This window comes from Anomaloglossus baeobatrachus, chromosome 4 (assembly GCF_048569485.1).
Source record: "Anomaloglossus baeobatrachus isolate aAnoBae1 chromosome 4, aAnoBae1.hap1, whole genome shotgun sequence".
Lineage (NCBI taxonomy): Eukaryota > Metazoa > Chordata > Amphibia > Anura > Aromobatidae > Anomaloglossus > Anomaloglossus baeobatrachus.
In genome coordinates, this window is record NC_134356.1 from 351,110,214 (window position 1) to 351,126,660 (window position 16,447).

The window sequence follows — 16,447 nt, forward strand, 5'->3', positions numbered from 1 at the left end:
ATTTGAGCAAGACCTGGCAAGTTACCTGTAGACTTCGACATGGGAACCTTGTCACCTGAAGCAGTCCAGCAGAAAGAAGATTGGAATACAGAGTGGCAACAACAGTACCACAAGGTTCAGGAATGTGTAGAGAAGAGCCTGTCCCAAGCAAGAATGAGACAAGAAAAGAACTACAATCAGTCAGTACGAGCAACTCCCTTAGCACCTAGAGAACAGGTCCTCAAGAAAAAGCGGAGAATGCACAAATTAGATGATCAGTGGGAAACTGAACCCTACACAATTATTCCCCCAAATTTTGACAATCACAAAGTGTGTCTTATAAGTAAAGATGGAGGCAAAACATATCAAGCAGTTTCCAGAGATCGTCTGAAGATATGCCCTGAACGGTGTAAAACCAAAGAAGAAGATCAAGAAAGTCCCCAACCTCATAAAAAAGAAGAAACAATCCAAACAGTACTTGTAAAATTCCCCAGAACATGGACCCAAATAAACCAGGCTATAGTGGTACCAGTATTGACTTTCCCGCAAGTAATAGTACCAGAAACAGAAGAGGTTTCAGATCCTCCTGAAGACCTGTTGGCCCCAACACCAGATGCCACACCAGCAGTGGAACAGGAGAATCAACCCCCTGCCAGTGGGGAATCTGTAATACCCTTGGTGGATCTAAGACCCCGTAGGCAACAATCACGCATATCTGTCAGAGTTAGGCCTACCAGCAACACTGAGGTAGTGGACACCCCAGGTAGTAAAGGATCAACATCAGTACTACGTAGGTCCCAACGTAGCACCCAGAGACAGCTCCCTCTAAGGTTTAGGGAATAAAAGGAAAGGTACCTATAAGAGTGTAAATAGTTATTTGAAATATTTTTCTTTGTCTATAATGCTTTTGTTTTATGTGATTAAGTTTATGGACAACTGGGTCCCTGGACTATGGGTGACCAGAACTTTAATTGTATATAGTTAGCGCCTGTTGTGCACAACAAAATTAAAATACCCCAGAAGAAAAACCCGTCCGGCGTGCAAAGAATTGGGGCATCGATGCTCTGACGCACGCCCAGAGCCTACGTTGGGGGTTTTCTTGAAGCGGGTCCCCCATGGACTGTTACCTACATCTGGAGCAGTGCGATGGATACCCGGCAGGGAGCCACACTGGACTCATAATAATTGTAAATAGTATTGTATTATTGTTATTTAAGTTTGTAATGCTCAAGTGATGTTGCCTCGCTAAAGGGATGAAAAGTTATAATATTATATTTTATTTATGTTTCCTCAGCCCGGGAGTACTGATTTTAACTAAGGGGGAGTGTGGCGCCCCAGCGGTCTGGTTGCCACAGTAGTGTTGTCTCACAAAGGTCAATACTAAGCCTGGAAGCAAGAGTGAGGAGTCCCTTGGCCAGTAATTACCTACAAACAATACAGTTCGTGCTCAGGTCAGCAGGGGGAGCTCTGACCTGGGAGAGGAGTTAATAAGGTAGTGAGGAGAACCAGTTAGAACCAGTCAGTTCTAGTCAGAGTGAGTTTTCAGTCAGAGAGAGAAAAGTGACAGTTGTAAGCAGACCGTTGAAGAGAGAGGATCTTGAGTGAGGAGCTGTAGTAGTGTGGACATGCGAGCTGGGGTCTGGGGCTAAGATAGCTCAGCCCAGAAAAGCAAGGTCCACAGAGAGGCACAGGAGGAAGATTCTGGGGAGAGTGAAGTTGAACCGGCTCGCCTCAGAAGAAAACGCCAAAAACCGGACATCGGAGTCCGTGGTTGTCAGGGTGTTTGAGGCCTGGTAACCGAATCTGAAGGGCAGGAGGACTGCAGGTCTCCTGACCCCAGAACAACCCGAAGGTACAGCCGCACATCAGGGACCTGGAGTCGTTGCCAGCAGAGCGGCAACAGGCCCGCGCAGCATACCATACAGGTAACGGGTAGTACCAGAAGTGCCAGAAGTGAGGGCCTCCGTTGTATAAATGTAGCGGGTTCCTGTAGAAGAGAAGTAGGGCATAGGGAAAAGGCCTCACTACTCACCTGGCCAGGGAGATACCCCCAAATACTTACAGGCCAACCGGATCGCTACCACCATCTGTACTGGTCTCCCAAGACTTCACCGGTTATTGTAGAGTAAAAGGAAGGGGGTAAAGAAACTGCTGTGTTGGTCCATTATTATCCGTATCCCGACCCTGCACCCTGAAGTTCACCGGGTTCCCAAAATAGACTTTGCAACCGTGCCCCGGGGTCTCGTTCCACCTGTGGGGAGCACGATCACCTCAGCTGCGCCATCACCAACTTCCCCGGGGAACCCGCAGCGCAGCAGCGGCCCACATAGCCGCAAAAGCCACAGGTGGCGTCACAAATTTTACCTAATATTAACTGTAACTCCTATCCTCATTATCTCCCCTTATTATTAAAAGACACTGCCAGGGTCACGGAGCAGGACACCCACCACCGCTGACATCCCCGGACTAGTCCGGCTCGGTTCCGAGTGCCCCTGGCCCTGGGGCAGGCATGTCAGATGCACGGCCCCGCAGGTCAGGACCCGCTGCATTCTGAACGCAGCAAATCCTGATCGTGGGCACGTAGCCTTATATTGCCAAGAGTGGTCAGCAGACAATACTGCTTTGTTTGAACAATTCCAGGCTTATACTGTGGAGGGACTATCTTTAGCAGACAGCAGATGGTCTTCTAGACTACATTATATAACCTTCTTGGGTTTTTGGCCATTTCTTTCTGTAATATCATGATGATGCAGGTAATGGCTGCTGAATATCCCAATTTAAATAGTTCATGTCGACTGTGACGCCCTGGGCAAGCCAGGGGTCACAGGTCACAACATCACATGCACCCCACATTCCCTGCAGGTACACCAAGCTAACCCAAAATCCTTGTTGCCTTCTTCCAGGGGCTGATGTCAACACCAGGGGGTGGGCCAGGCGGTTGGCTCCGCCCACCGAGGAGTTCACAGCCCTGGAGGCGGGAAAACCAGGCAGATCAGAGAGAGAGTTTGAAGTGTGAGGAGTAAACAGTCAAGTGGTAAAGGAGGACAGTAAGAGTGGCGACAGCAAAGAAACAGTTAAGAAAGCCTGAAGTTGGTCCGGGTGTGTGCCCCGGACTGTGACAGCAAGGTCAGCAGACGGCGGTGATAGTCTACAGGGGGACTGTTTGGAGGTTGCTGGAAGGGCCGCGGACGGGTGGTGACCCGGCGGTACTGGAGCAGTATACGAAGAACAGTCAGCACCAGGGCAGGGGCCTTTCGGATCCCGGCAAGGCTAGGAGTCACCATAATTTGCAAAATCCGTCAGTGAAGGGGACCTCTGTCTCCTAACAACCAAGTCCTGATTGAAGGCAACAGCCCGACCGTGAAGGGGAGACACCGCCACCGCCAGGGCACCAGTTTCCCAGGGCCAGCGCCTGCGGGCAAAGTAGGGCTCCTTCGGCCCAGATTGAAGCCGAGGAGTGGGGACCCATCGCTACCAAAAGACTTTACATAGGTGTAGGGAAGAGACCGTCACCGCTAACTGCAGGGAACCGCAGCACCGTGAACCGTCCGAGGGACCCGTCTAACCAGCCGTTTGTTTACCGAGAACTGTGTCGTGTTTAATGGCTGAGTGAGTACCTCCGTGCCGTGCGGCACAGCACTACCCCTGCGCCCCTGCACCCCCACAGGCCCCATACCCGCCTGTCCACTATACCAGCACCATCACTGGGCCCCGGGAGCACCAAGACCCCTACCCACGGAGGGGCAAATCAACAACTGGCTGCTCCGTACCATCACTCCCGAGCTCCCCAAACAGAGCAGCGGTGGTGTCCACTCAATCACCACAGCCGTGGGTGGCATCACGGACAATAAACTATCCCAAAACCCAATCCCCTTTCACTCACGGGCGAGGAGCGCCGCTCGAGTCCCCGGGATCCGGCCCATCGCTCGAGCCACCGAGCAGCAGCAGGCCGCGGCAGCTGGACCCGAGCAGAGGGAGAGCGCGGCGTCCCCTCCTCCGCCCGCGACAACTTGGCGTCACGAACAGGATCTTACCACTCTGCCGTTGGGTAGAGGTGCGCCTTGTGACCGCCGGAGGTATTCGGCCGGAAAATTTCAGAAGTCGCCATCTTTGGCGCGAAAAGTTCCCGCTCGAGCGTCTTCTCGAGTAGCAGAGGCGCGAAGGCCAAAACCCCGCCCCGATAGAGGAGGGGCCGGAAAGAGGCTAAGGGGGACGAAATGGCGACTGGTCGCATGTAGCCGCGGCTATAAAAGCAGGGACGCCAGGACTCTGCAGACATCTTGTTCCTGGGAGAAGCCGCCAGCAGCATGTGGATGCCGTCCCGCAACACCGTAGCCCCCGCGCCTGGAACCGCGGCGTGGGTGGAGATCCGGACCGCGCAGCTCTACCAAAGGCTGCAGGTCAAGATGCAGCTCCTCATGGAGGAGTGGGAGACCGACATGACGGACGTTATAGCAACCGTGCGGAGACGCGAGGAGGAAGCGGAGGAAGGGAGGGTGAGTGACCCACGCCCCGATGCCCTCGAAGGGCCGGTCATCGTGGCTGCGGGACCCGGTCCAAACCCTCTCCCTCTGCTGCTTCCCTCGCCACCCGTCCCGGAAGCCGTGACCCCGCCACTAGGCCCGCTACCACCGCAACAGGTAGCGATACCCAGCCCGTCCGCCCCAGCGGACCGACCTATAGCCGGAGCTCGCAGCCGAACGGAGGTGTTGCCCTGGAAAGCCCCGAAAACCGAACCGGAGGCGTCTCCTGAGAAAGTCCCCGAGCCGGAGCCGATGACCCGCTCCGTGCCGAAGGCCCAACTGCGGAAATCCCTTGTGCCCATCCCCCACACCTCGGCTGAGGTTGCGCCGGGTTGCCGATGCAAGGCAGCGTCTAAGGCCACGTCACCGCGGGACCTGTCGCCCAGAGTACCAGCAGTGGGCAATGTCAAACAGGTCTTGCGGGGCCCGACCCGTGCGCCGGAGCTCGCAGCAGCGCCGTACTGGGACAGGGAGCCGGTACCGTTGGGCCCGGAGATCGGTGAGAGGGAGAGGAATAAAGCGGAACTGGTGGCCCGTGCAATCCGGGAAAAAGAGAGTCTCCGTCAGGCAACGTTCCGTGTCCGGGGGCCGCTGTACGAAGGGCAGGTGAGGCGGTTTGATGTCCGCCGGGGCTATGGGTTTATATATGAACCGGGCCTGGAGGCCGAAGTGTTTATAGCCCAGCAGGATGTGAATACCCACCTGCCTGAGGAGCAGGAGGGTGGTTCGCGCTGGACGCTAAGCTAAGGGGCAGTCAGGAGTCCCGTGTGAGCGCCGCGCCCCCTCCCTCAGGTGATGCCGAAGAGTATGAGTAATGGCAGCGGAGCACCGGCCCATCGCTCGAGCCACCGAGCAGCAGCAGGCCGCAGCAGCCGCGGCAGCCGGACCCGAGCAGAGGGAGAGCGCGGCGTCCCCTCCTCCGCCCGCGACATTGACCACAATGTCTGAATGCTGATGATGAATTTCTACAGCGCATCCCACTGTCGGATGAGCCAATGATGATAATCAATTACAGGGAAAGTGTTGAAGGAACTGAACAGACGCCTACATCTATTAATCATTATTAAATGGCTGGGTGTTTACAGAAGGGACCATGATCAAACAAAAAAGGTATTTAAAAATGGACATAAATCCTCATAATTTGTATACTGTATGCTTAAAAAGAGCATGCAGTATGCACTGGAAGATTTAATGTCTAGCTGTTACACTTTCCAATTTTGCCAAGGACACTGTATACTTTGAGCTTTGTGTTCTTTCTCGATGCATTCAGAAAGGACTGTGTGTCTGGAAGCATAATTTTTTCCTAAATTCCCTTAAATGCTTCATATTATTGCAGTACATTCTGTACAGTATTTGCAATGTAAAAGCAATGATTTCTGAGACTCATTTTCCATTCTGGTGATGCACAAGCTGAAAGGTTACACTTACAGGCAGTACGTAAGGTCATCTGAGGATAAAGCAAGCTGAATGTATGTGTTTAGCATAAGTCTTATTCTGCGCTAGACGTTCCCTTTTCCAAAGCGGAAAAATGAAGAACAAAAGAAAATAAATTAATAAATTGATACAAAATCACAGTTCAAAAGTATTGAAATGAACACAGTGAGAAATTAGATGTAGGCAGAAATGAAATTAGAACATTCAGGCACATCAAGCCTATGTATTGTAAGTGCATCTACGTCACTCTGTCACATCTACAGACATGATGACAAGCCCAAAGGAGGTTCATAAAAGACTGGGTTATTTAAGGTAAGATAACTTTCATGTAGGAAGTTTTATTATCTTCTAATAACTTGAGATGAGTTAACTAAAGGGCGCATTTACAATATTCGCTCAAGTTCTATGCATCACACAAAAAATAATCAGTGTTAAGGATAGTAATTATAGGGTTTCCAATGTTTGGAGTGGATTTAGTCTGCCATGAACGACTACGCACAAACCCGGCAAAAATTGTTTTGAATAGTTGCAAAATTTTTATGTTGCTGAAAAATTTTGCGCCTTTGGCAGAATTGGGATAGCACAGTAGCAGAACAGGGGCTTGACGCCAAAGCTCATCGAATTCATGATGTGCCTTAGGCTGGACTCACATGAGTGTATGGCATCTGATGCGAGAGCATCGGATGCGATATGCTAATGACTCCCAGCTCAGGCTCTGCTGCGAGCGTGAGTCGAGGGTCATGCGACTGTGTCCTGATCCTGCAATTGGGTCACAGCTGCAAAGCTATGGACGGGCGCTGCGGAGGAGAGGGAGGGGTTAACTCCCCCATCTCCTCCATTGTCAGCCTATGCGTATATCGCACTGCACTGGGATAACATCCGAGTGCAGTCCGATGTATCTCTCGCATCCATTCACTTGAATGGGTGCAAGAGATACGGCTCTCGCAGAAAATCGCAGCATGCTGCTACTTTTCTCACATCCAGAATCTGGATGTGAGAAAAGCTGACCAACTGGTGTCCCTCATTGACTAGTATTGGTCAGAGTGCAATGCGAGAATTTCTTGCATTGCACTCATCCGATTTTCACGCTCGTGTGAGCGTACCCTCATGCTGGAAATCTTACTCCAGTCCATTACGCCACTTTCCAAATGCGCAGAGTTTTTGAGAGGCATGTGCCTCTTAATAGATTAGAACCTTCTGACTCCAATGTGACCTCTCATCAATACCGGAGCGAACAACACTAGACTTGGTGCTGGAAAAACTGGAGTATACCTTTGATGCTGATGACAGCTGAAAGATGCACCGGATTCATTAAAGTGGGCACCCATCTTAAGGAATTTGGGGCATCTTACTCCAGCACACCCTGGATCAAGACTGGCATACAAAATGCCAGTCTTGACTTTTTGACCACTTTATGTGTCAATACCTCACATTTTTCATGATCTCAGTTTACTGTAATTAAAGGGGTTGGAAATCTAACCGGGTCATGTGATGGCACTATGTTGACTCGTGACAGAGCAGTTATCAAAGCTGTACAATTCTGAGTCCATCACATGTCCAAATTTTTAACCTCTAGAAGGCCCCTAATGGATTAAAATGAGCAGAGATTTGGGAAAAAAATGTAACTAAAAAAAATATACTCACAAAAATATTAGAAAGTTTGATAACTTTTTATCATATGATGAATGCAGTGGATATCTTTAAATGTAGACATTAGAAATACCAGCAAATACAGAAACAGGTAATGATGGGCCGTTCCTATGACACCTCTAAATGTAAAAGTAAATATCAGCAATAATAGAGGGGATAATACATAACTTTTAATTAAACTTCTTTAAAAAGTTGCGTAGTGCTGCAACCATAAAAACATTGTGCAAACAAAAGAAAACACCATTCATGTCCGAAAGGACCACAATAGAACCAATATTGGAACCACCACTCAAATAGGGAATGGTAACTGTCAGTAATATATCAAATTTATCAGACAAGATCCAAAAGTTCAACGACACATCAGTATCCAAATTGATAGACACTGTGAAATAAACTGCTTTGATCCGGATGATAGGCAAAAAAACAGTCCTGTCTGTTACTTAAACTAAGGCGGGCTTTGCACGTTGCGACATCGCAAGCCGATGCTGCGATGTCGCACGCTATTGTCCCCGCCCCCGTCGCAGGTACAATATCTTGTGAAAGCTGGCATAGCGAAAATTATCGCAACGCCGGTTTCACATGCACTCACCTGCCCTGCGACCGTCGCTCTGGCCGGCGACCCGCCTCCTTATTAAGGGGGCGGGTCGTGCGGCGTCACTGCGACATCACACGGCAGGCGGCCAATAGGAGCGGAGGGGCGGAGATGAGCAGGATGTAAACATCCCGCCCACCTCCTTCCTTCCGCATAACCTACGGAAGCCGCGGTGACGCCGGTAGGAGATGTTCCTCGCTCCTGCGACTTCACACACAGCGATGTGTGCTGCCGCAGGAGCGAGGAACAACATCGGACCGTCGCGTCAGGGTAATTATGGATTACGCCGACGCTGCACCGATGATACAATTACGACGCTTTTGCGCTTGTTAATCGTATCATCTAGGCTTTACACACTGCGATGTCCCATGCGATGCCGGATGTGCGTGACTTTCAATTTGACCCCACCGACATCGCACCTGCGATGTCGTAGTGTGCAAAGCCCGCCTTAGATTAGGTGTGTTCCAGTGGGAACAGAATCTCTCATGATAACATAGTAATACAATATGATGTATGGAGTTCGTGATTCATCCAAAGAACAGACATATAACCATATATATTGTCCCAATCACGCCAACCATTACCCAGAAAGAACCGAGCAAAGGTCACAGTGGTGTCCCCTGGGTTTAAATTAAATGGGTATGGTCATGGCGGCAACATATATGCATATATATTACCTGATGATTGATACATCCGGATCAATAATCTTACAATGTGCAGTTACACACTTGAAAAAAAGGGTTGGTCTCACCCATATGTAGGTCCGGGTCAGTTGTTGGAGGGAGTCATCAGTGTAGATAAGTTGGGTGGCTGTCCACGACCAGGCATGAGCTCTCTCCATGGAAAGGACTAGCTGACTCCTCAAAACCCCATTGACTCCAGCCCTTACAAGGGCAGTACCAAACTAACCCTAAGTAGAATGGCCCTAAAAAGTCTTCACCGAAAAGCCTCCCGACGCGTTTCCTCCTCCAAGATTCATCAAGGGAGGGCTAATGGTACAAACAAAAAGACCCACTCAAAATGGTCTAATTCTATAACGAGCTGCCGCATGCTTCAATTAATCGTGCAATCGCATTTGCGATCGCACACGCCCTCATCATTTGTGCAGCACGGGCAATTTCTTGCCCGTGTCGCACAATGCTGTAACCGCCCGTCACACGTACATACCTTCCAAACGACCTCGCTGTGGGCAGCTAACATCCACTTCCTGAAGGGGGACGGACGTTCGGCGTCACAGCGACGTCACACAGCGGCTGACCAATAGAAGCGGAGGGGCGGAGATGAGAACATCCCGCCCACCTCCTTCCTTCTGCATTGCCGGCGGCCGCAGGTAGGCTGCAGTTCATCATTCCCGGGGTGTTACATGGAGCGATGTGTGCTGCCCCGGGTACGATGAACAACAGGACGTGCTATTTTTAGAAAATGAGCAACATGTCAGCGATGAACGAGAAGGTGAGTATTTCTGCTCGTTCATAGCTGTCACACACTACGATATCACTAACGATGCCGGATGGGCGTCACTTACGACGTGACCCTGCCCACATCTCATTAGATATATCGTAGCGTGTAAAGCCCGCTTAATTCTAAAGTTCAAATTATATACATATTTGAACTGTTTTCTAATATTTGAATATTTTCACTTATTAATTTTTTTGTGTTTTCTTCTGGCAAAGACATTTACTTCCCAAATTTGTAGGAAATTATATGTACAGTGAACGTAAACTGAAAGGGGGACAAACACTAAATATCTGATGTCATGAAACAATACTAATGAAGTTATTCTGTTATCTATTTCTAGAACCTTCCATTAGGATCCAAAACAAATATTTTTGCATAATGGACAATTAAGCTAATTTACGGCACATCCGTAATGAAGCCACTCTGCATAATTATTCAGAGGGGAAACAGTGGTAAGATTGTCAGCACTGGCAGTTTCAATGCTGCCTTTTGTTCGGATGTTAGGATCTCAGAGAACGGTTTTGGAAGAATGTGTTGTTGTAATCTTACACAAGAACTCGAGCTACAAAACATGCAGATCACATGGCCTTGTTTCCTGTCACACACTGTTAGCATCAATGGTTTGGTTTCTGCCAAGTCCACTTGATCTATTCTTAGATAGGATGTTTGTATTTGTGAGCAGTTTTCTTAGTAATACTGAGAATTTGCAGAATTCCAATGTCATGTCTAATCGCATATATCCCGAGGGACCAGCTGACTTTACCATTAACTCTTGTCTTTAGGGAATGTACTTTTTTATTTTTTAAAGTTTGTGACAAACACATTAAGAATTTGAGATTTCTTTCATCACCAGTTATATAAATTAAATTATTATGTGATGGGTAGATTAAATGGCACAGTGTGGATTGGCAAGTATTGTGCCTACTAAGCTAGCAGCACCTTTTCGCTGTACACAGCAGTATTGTAGTATTGGTGCGAACAGCACAAGCAATCGCATGATCCCAAGTTCAAGTCCCCTAAGGGAAGAACAAATAGTGATCAGTGACAAAAAATGTTTTTTAAAAATATGAAAAAAATAAAAGTTCAAATCACCTCCCGCTTTTCCCCAATTGAAAATATTAAGTAAACAAAAAAAGATAATAAAAAAACACATATTTTGTATCACTACATTTGTAAAAAAAATCGATCTGTCATAATATTTTAAAAAATTAACTTGATAGGTAAATGGCATAATGAGAAAAAAGCTACAGAAACTTCAGAATAACAAGTTTTCGATTGCCGCAACACTGCAATAAAATGCAATAAGTGGTGATCAAAACATCACATTCACCCCAAAATGGAATCAATGAAAACTTCAGCTGAGGGTGCATAATACAAGCCCTGACACAGCCCAAAAATTTTAAATGTTACGGGTCTAAGAATATGGCGAAGCACTAGTGTTAAGCAAGTAGTTGACTATTCGTACTCGCTAAGCTGTTAGCGAGTACTGTCCGCTACTCGCACATTCGTTACGAGTAGCGGACACAATGTAAGTCAGTGGGAAATACTCGCTAAGTAGTGAGTAACATAAAAAGCCGTACTTTTCGTGCGAGTAGCGAATAGTACGGCTTTTGGGTTACTCGTTACTTAGCGAGTATTTCCCAATGACTTACATTGCACCCACTACTCCTAACGAATATGCGAGTAGTGGAAGTACTCGCTAACAGCATAGCGAGTACGAATAGTTAACTACTCGATAAACACTACGAAGCACCCTTTTTTGGGGGGAGGAAAGGGGTAAGTTCAAGACATGTAATAACTTTGATGTCTTTTAAACTATTTGCCTTATCTTTTTAAGGAATATACACTGATGAAGATGATTTTAAAAATGTTGGAATAACATTGATTTTACCTACTCACTTGGGCTGGATCCCTACTACTTAGAACTCTATGTGTGGGACTGACTCTTCCAAGTGCTCCTGTACACCATGTTTCCTGTGACTGCTGGCTGATAGGAGAATGAGCTGAATAATTTTTCTCCTATTTTTTTATGATTTAGTATTTATATACTGTATTGTGTACAAGTATTGTATATATAGACACACATGCATACATGCCTTTGGTATTCAGTCTCAGATTTTTGTTTTGTCTTAGAATATCAGTAACTGTGCTTGTCAATTATATATGGCAATGATTAGTAAAACAACATAGCTACAAACAGCAACTTCATACAGCCATGTAACACATGATACAAAATTTTTCAAACAACAAGTGCTAAAAGTTGTTTTCTAGGTGGCAGCAATATATCATCGTGTAACAAAATGGGATGTTCATCACCTCCCATTTTGTAAATAAGTAAGGTAGTAGGTAGTGATGAGCGAATACTATATATCCAGGCTCGGATTATATGTACCTAATACATAGTATTATTCCAGTATTCGTCATGAATAATGAACCTAATGCAAGTCAAAGGGGAAACTGAGCATTTTTCTTGATTTCCCAGAAAAATGCTTGGATTCCTCGCTGACTTGCATTAGATTGGTTATTTGAGCAGAATAATGGAATAGTACTAGGTATTAGGTACGAACAATCCGAGCCCAAATATTTAGTATTCACCCATTGCTACTAGTATGATCTACAGTATCTTTGAAGCTAACTCAATAACTCATTTGGTTTTAGCTTAGAAAATTGCTAGAAATCTTTAAGAATTTAACCTACATTCTCAAAATTTAATAAGAATCTTTCTAATAACTTTCATAATAATTAGAAATTCCAGGGCATGTACCCCACAGCCACCGCAGGGTCACCGGTGCAGATAACCAGCAAATAGGTATGCTCTCTATTAAAGAAAATTAATATTGATTGCTCCCTATGCCCATAATCTCGCCCACCTCTCAACACAGAAGTAGGTGCCAAGAGGTGGGCGAGATTTGGGGCATAGGGAGCAGTGAATATTGATTTTCTTAATAGCTGGACACACTGGTCACCCCAGCCGCCGGCTTACTACAGTGACTGGGGGGATCAACTTTGTCCGCTGTTAAAAGAAAACGAATATTCACTGCTCCCTAAGACAATAATTCCGGGCATGGGGAACAGTGAATATTCATTTTGGATTAGCCGGCAGTTGGCCCCGGTGTGTAACTGGGGGCACATCGCATTGACATCATGCACTGTCAGTTGCCAACATCAAAGAGGACGCCATGCTTTGGAGGAGTGGATGGTAAGGGAGTTGAATTGTATAATTTTTTTTCCGTTTGAGGCATAATGGGATGGGAGGCAAATATACCAGGATGGGCCCATGATGAAGGACATATATACCAGGATGGTGACATACTGTATATATCAAGATGGGACACAAACAAAAAGGTAACAATGTTTTGAACTTTTGACTTTGAGGCTCCATATCTCACCATTCACTACAGGTTTGATCGTGAGACTACCTTCATTTTATGGACAATCATCTTAACTATCTCATACATCTATTTAATTTGCAACTATTTAGCATTTCATTAGTTTTGTAGATTCTTGTAATGTCATTGTATTGTTACTGTTTTGCTCCTAAAAATTTACATTTAAACGTTTTTTATTTTGTTAGTGTTTTGTAAATCCAACTTTGGCTTTCAACACTCCCTCAATCCTTCTAGACTTGCTCTTCATCAGATTCAAGGATGTTTCAACCGAAATCTGATCCCAGGCCTCTTCTACATGTTCCCAATGTTGGCGCATACTGGTCGACTCACTTGGGTATGTATACAGCTTTTTCTTCAATACTTATCCCATGTGCTCGATTAGATTGAGGTCGGGGACTGTGGGAGCTAATCCAGCCCCTCTGCTTCATTGTCGAATAATTTATTCACCAATCTTGATATATTATTTGGGTTGTTGTACTGCTTCAACAATATGTTGTCCTTTTCATAGCCATAGTGTAGCGCCCATGAAACATCAGGGTGCTACAAGGTTCTGCATCCCCACAAGGATGCAGGGCCTACCCCCTTAGGGACCCAGAACCCCAGTGCCGGTACCAACAAAAACCCAGGTAATCCCAGTTTTTCCCAATAATCCCCCATACAATGGTACCCAGCTAGGGTGTGACCAATGGATGGCTGCCTAGAGGTGGAGCCAATCAAGTCCACTAGTTGACCAGGTGGGAGGGGCGGACTGTGGAGAGTCAGAACACAGGAAGACAGTAGTCGGTTCAGTGTAGAGGGAGAGAGTTGACAGAGGAGACGGTCTGACCTGGGTTAACGGTGACCTGGTACCCCGGAGAAGTGCTTGCCAGTGGAGTACTCCCGGAACTATGCACCGACGGGGTACAGGACCCTAGGACTGGAAAGAGCTTCAGGCCGACCTGTTAACACCTGCACAGCGAGGGGACCATCAAAGACCTTGCTGACCCTAAAGAATCTGAAGACTCAGTAGCAAAGGGAGAACCGGGGACAGGACCAGAGACTCCAACCCCACAGGGTTCACGCTATCGTCAGGCAGACAGATGTGGACAAACCACAGAACGGGGACCCCCAGTTGTTCCATACCATGGGGACCCACTTACCAGAGACAGGTGCAGGGGAAGAAGGTACCAGAGAACCAAACTGGCATTGGGATGAAGGGGACCTGGAGGCAAAACCAGCTGGCTTTGAGCAACTAGTCAACATCTACCAGAAGTGAGTAAACCAGTTGCACTGAACACCTTTGTGGACTACCTTCTTCCGACGCCCACTACACCATACTCCCTCTGGGGCAAAACCCTACTTGCGGAGGGGCTACCATTCTAGCTACCAATACCACCAGCCCCAGTAGAGACATTTTGCAGCGACGGCTCCCTACATTTAGTCGCAACACCGCAACTGGCGTCACATGTGAACGTTATCTTATTCTCCCCTGTAAATATCCCCATTACAAAAAAGGAAAAGGAAAGGGTAGCGCATATGAGAAGCACCCGTGGGCTGGAATTATTAATATAAATGTGTTTGCTCACCTGATGAGGTTGTGCGCCCCCGCACAACCCCGGTGGTAGGTGGATAGAAATCCCTCCGTAGTGGGGGCTGTCTCTGCTGGCGTTGCCATTGGATAGATCCGGATTGAGAACCGCTGCTGGCTCCTAGGATTCTCCGGCACCTAAGATCCTAGAGCATCTGTGCGATCCTCCGTCCTTCAGGTTTGACTGATTCAAGTTTTGCCGGGCAGGTCCTGTTCCTCAAAGCAGCTCTGGCCGAATTCCCTTGATGGGAGCGTGGATATAGTAGATTATAATTTCGGTCTGGTTGAGCGCTATTGAGTGGGCTGCCAGCTTAGTAGATGATTTAATTTATTGATAATAGTATAAAAGGATTAAACTCCTGTTTTATACAACGTGTTTCAGCAAAATCTCTGTTGCTTTCCTCAGGTATTACCTGAGGAAAGCAACAGAGATTTTGCTGAAACGCGTTGTATAAAACAGGAGTTTAATCCTTTAATACTATTATCAATAAATTAAATAATCTACTAAGCTGGCAGCCCACTCAATAACCCATTACAAAAAGGGCCCAGGGCATGGAACCGGGTAATGGCCACCACCGTGACTTTCCCAAAACCTGTACTGCCCGAAACCGAGTACTTCATTTCCCTGGGTGCTACAAAAGTACTCGAGTGCATGAAGAGACTTGATTTGTAGAATACTCCCATATAGCTCAGCTTTGAGACCACAATCGATCCTGGTCAACTGCCCAACACATTTGGCTGTGAAACAATCCCATGTCATCAGACTTCCTCCACTGAATTTGACAGGTCTTTCAATTTCTCGATCCATTAGCCCCTTTTAGCTTGGTCCTTCAGACCCATTTGCAACCATCAAAACCTAGTCTATAGACTTTTCTGTCATTGCTACAACTCACCTGTTTCCAATATTCTACTGTCCACATTGCATACTTTATTGAAAACTCGAATTGACACTTCTTACGACGATATTGAAGTCAAAGCTTCTTCACTATTTTTTGGGCCACCATTCCAGACCTGTGTAATGTGCGTCACATGGTGCTTGCATGGATGTCTGTGATCTCACTATTATGAAGCATATAGGTCATTTTCACTGCCATGTTTGTCATACCAAATCTGATAGACTTTGTGATGGGCCAACTTGTTGACTCCAAAATTTTGCCTGGTTGTCCACCTTTTGGCTTTTTAATGGATGGACTTCATATTGTATTCTTCCAATTGTGATTGCACTCACATGATACAGTTTGGCAATGTTCTTGGTCAAAAGATCACTATTGATGAGCTGGATGATGATGTTTCTCTTTTCTTGGGAAATTTTCTTCATGGTTGCTCCTTGATTCAATCCAGTGATCATTTGATTGGAAATCAACCTAATAACACACTGAGTTATTAGGGAATGTGAGAACAGGATGTAATTTATACAATATAGGAAGAAAAAGATTTTTCAAACACCAAGAGGAAAACAATAACATGTCATGTCAAGACTGTGACATGTCAAGACTCTGTATAACTAATCATATGGTAAATAGTTACAAGTCCAATTTATGTATGAGATAGCCAAGATGATTGTCTATGAAATAAAGGTAGTCTCACTCTCAAAGCTGTAGTGGATGGTGAGATATGGAGCCTGAAAGACAAAAGTTCTAAACATTCTTACCTTTTGCTCATCAGTGTATGTACCAGGACGGGGGACATATACATATATATATATATATATATATATATATATATATATATATACAGTGCCTACAAGTAGTATTCAACCCCCTGCAGATTTAGCAGGTTTGATAAGATGCAAATAAGTTAGAGCCTGCAAACTTCAAACAAAGATGCATAAATCTTACAAACCAACAAGTTATGT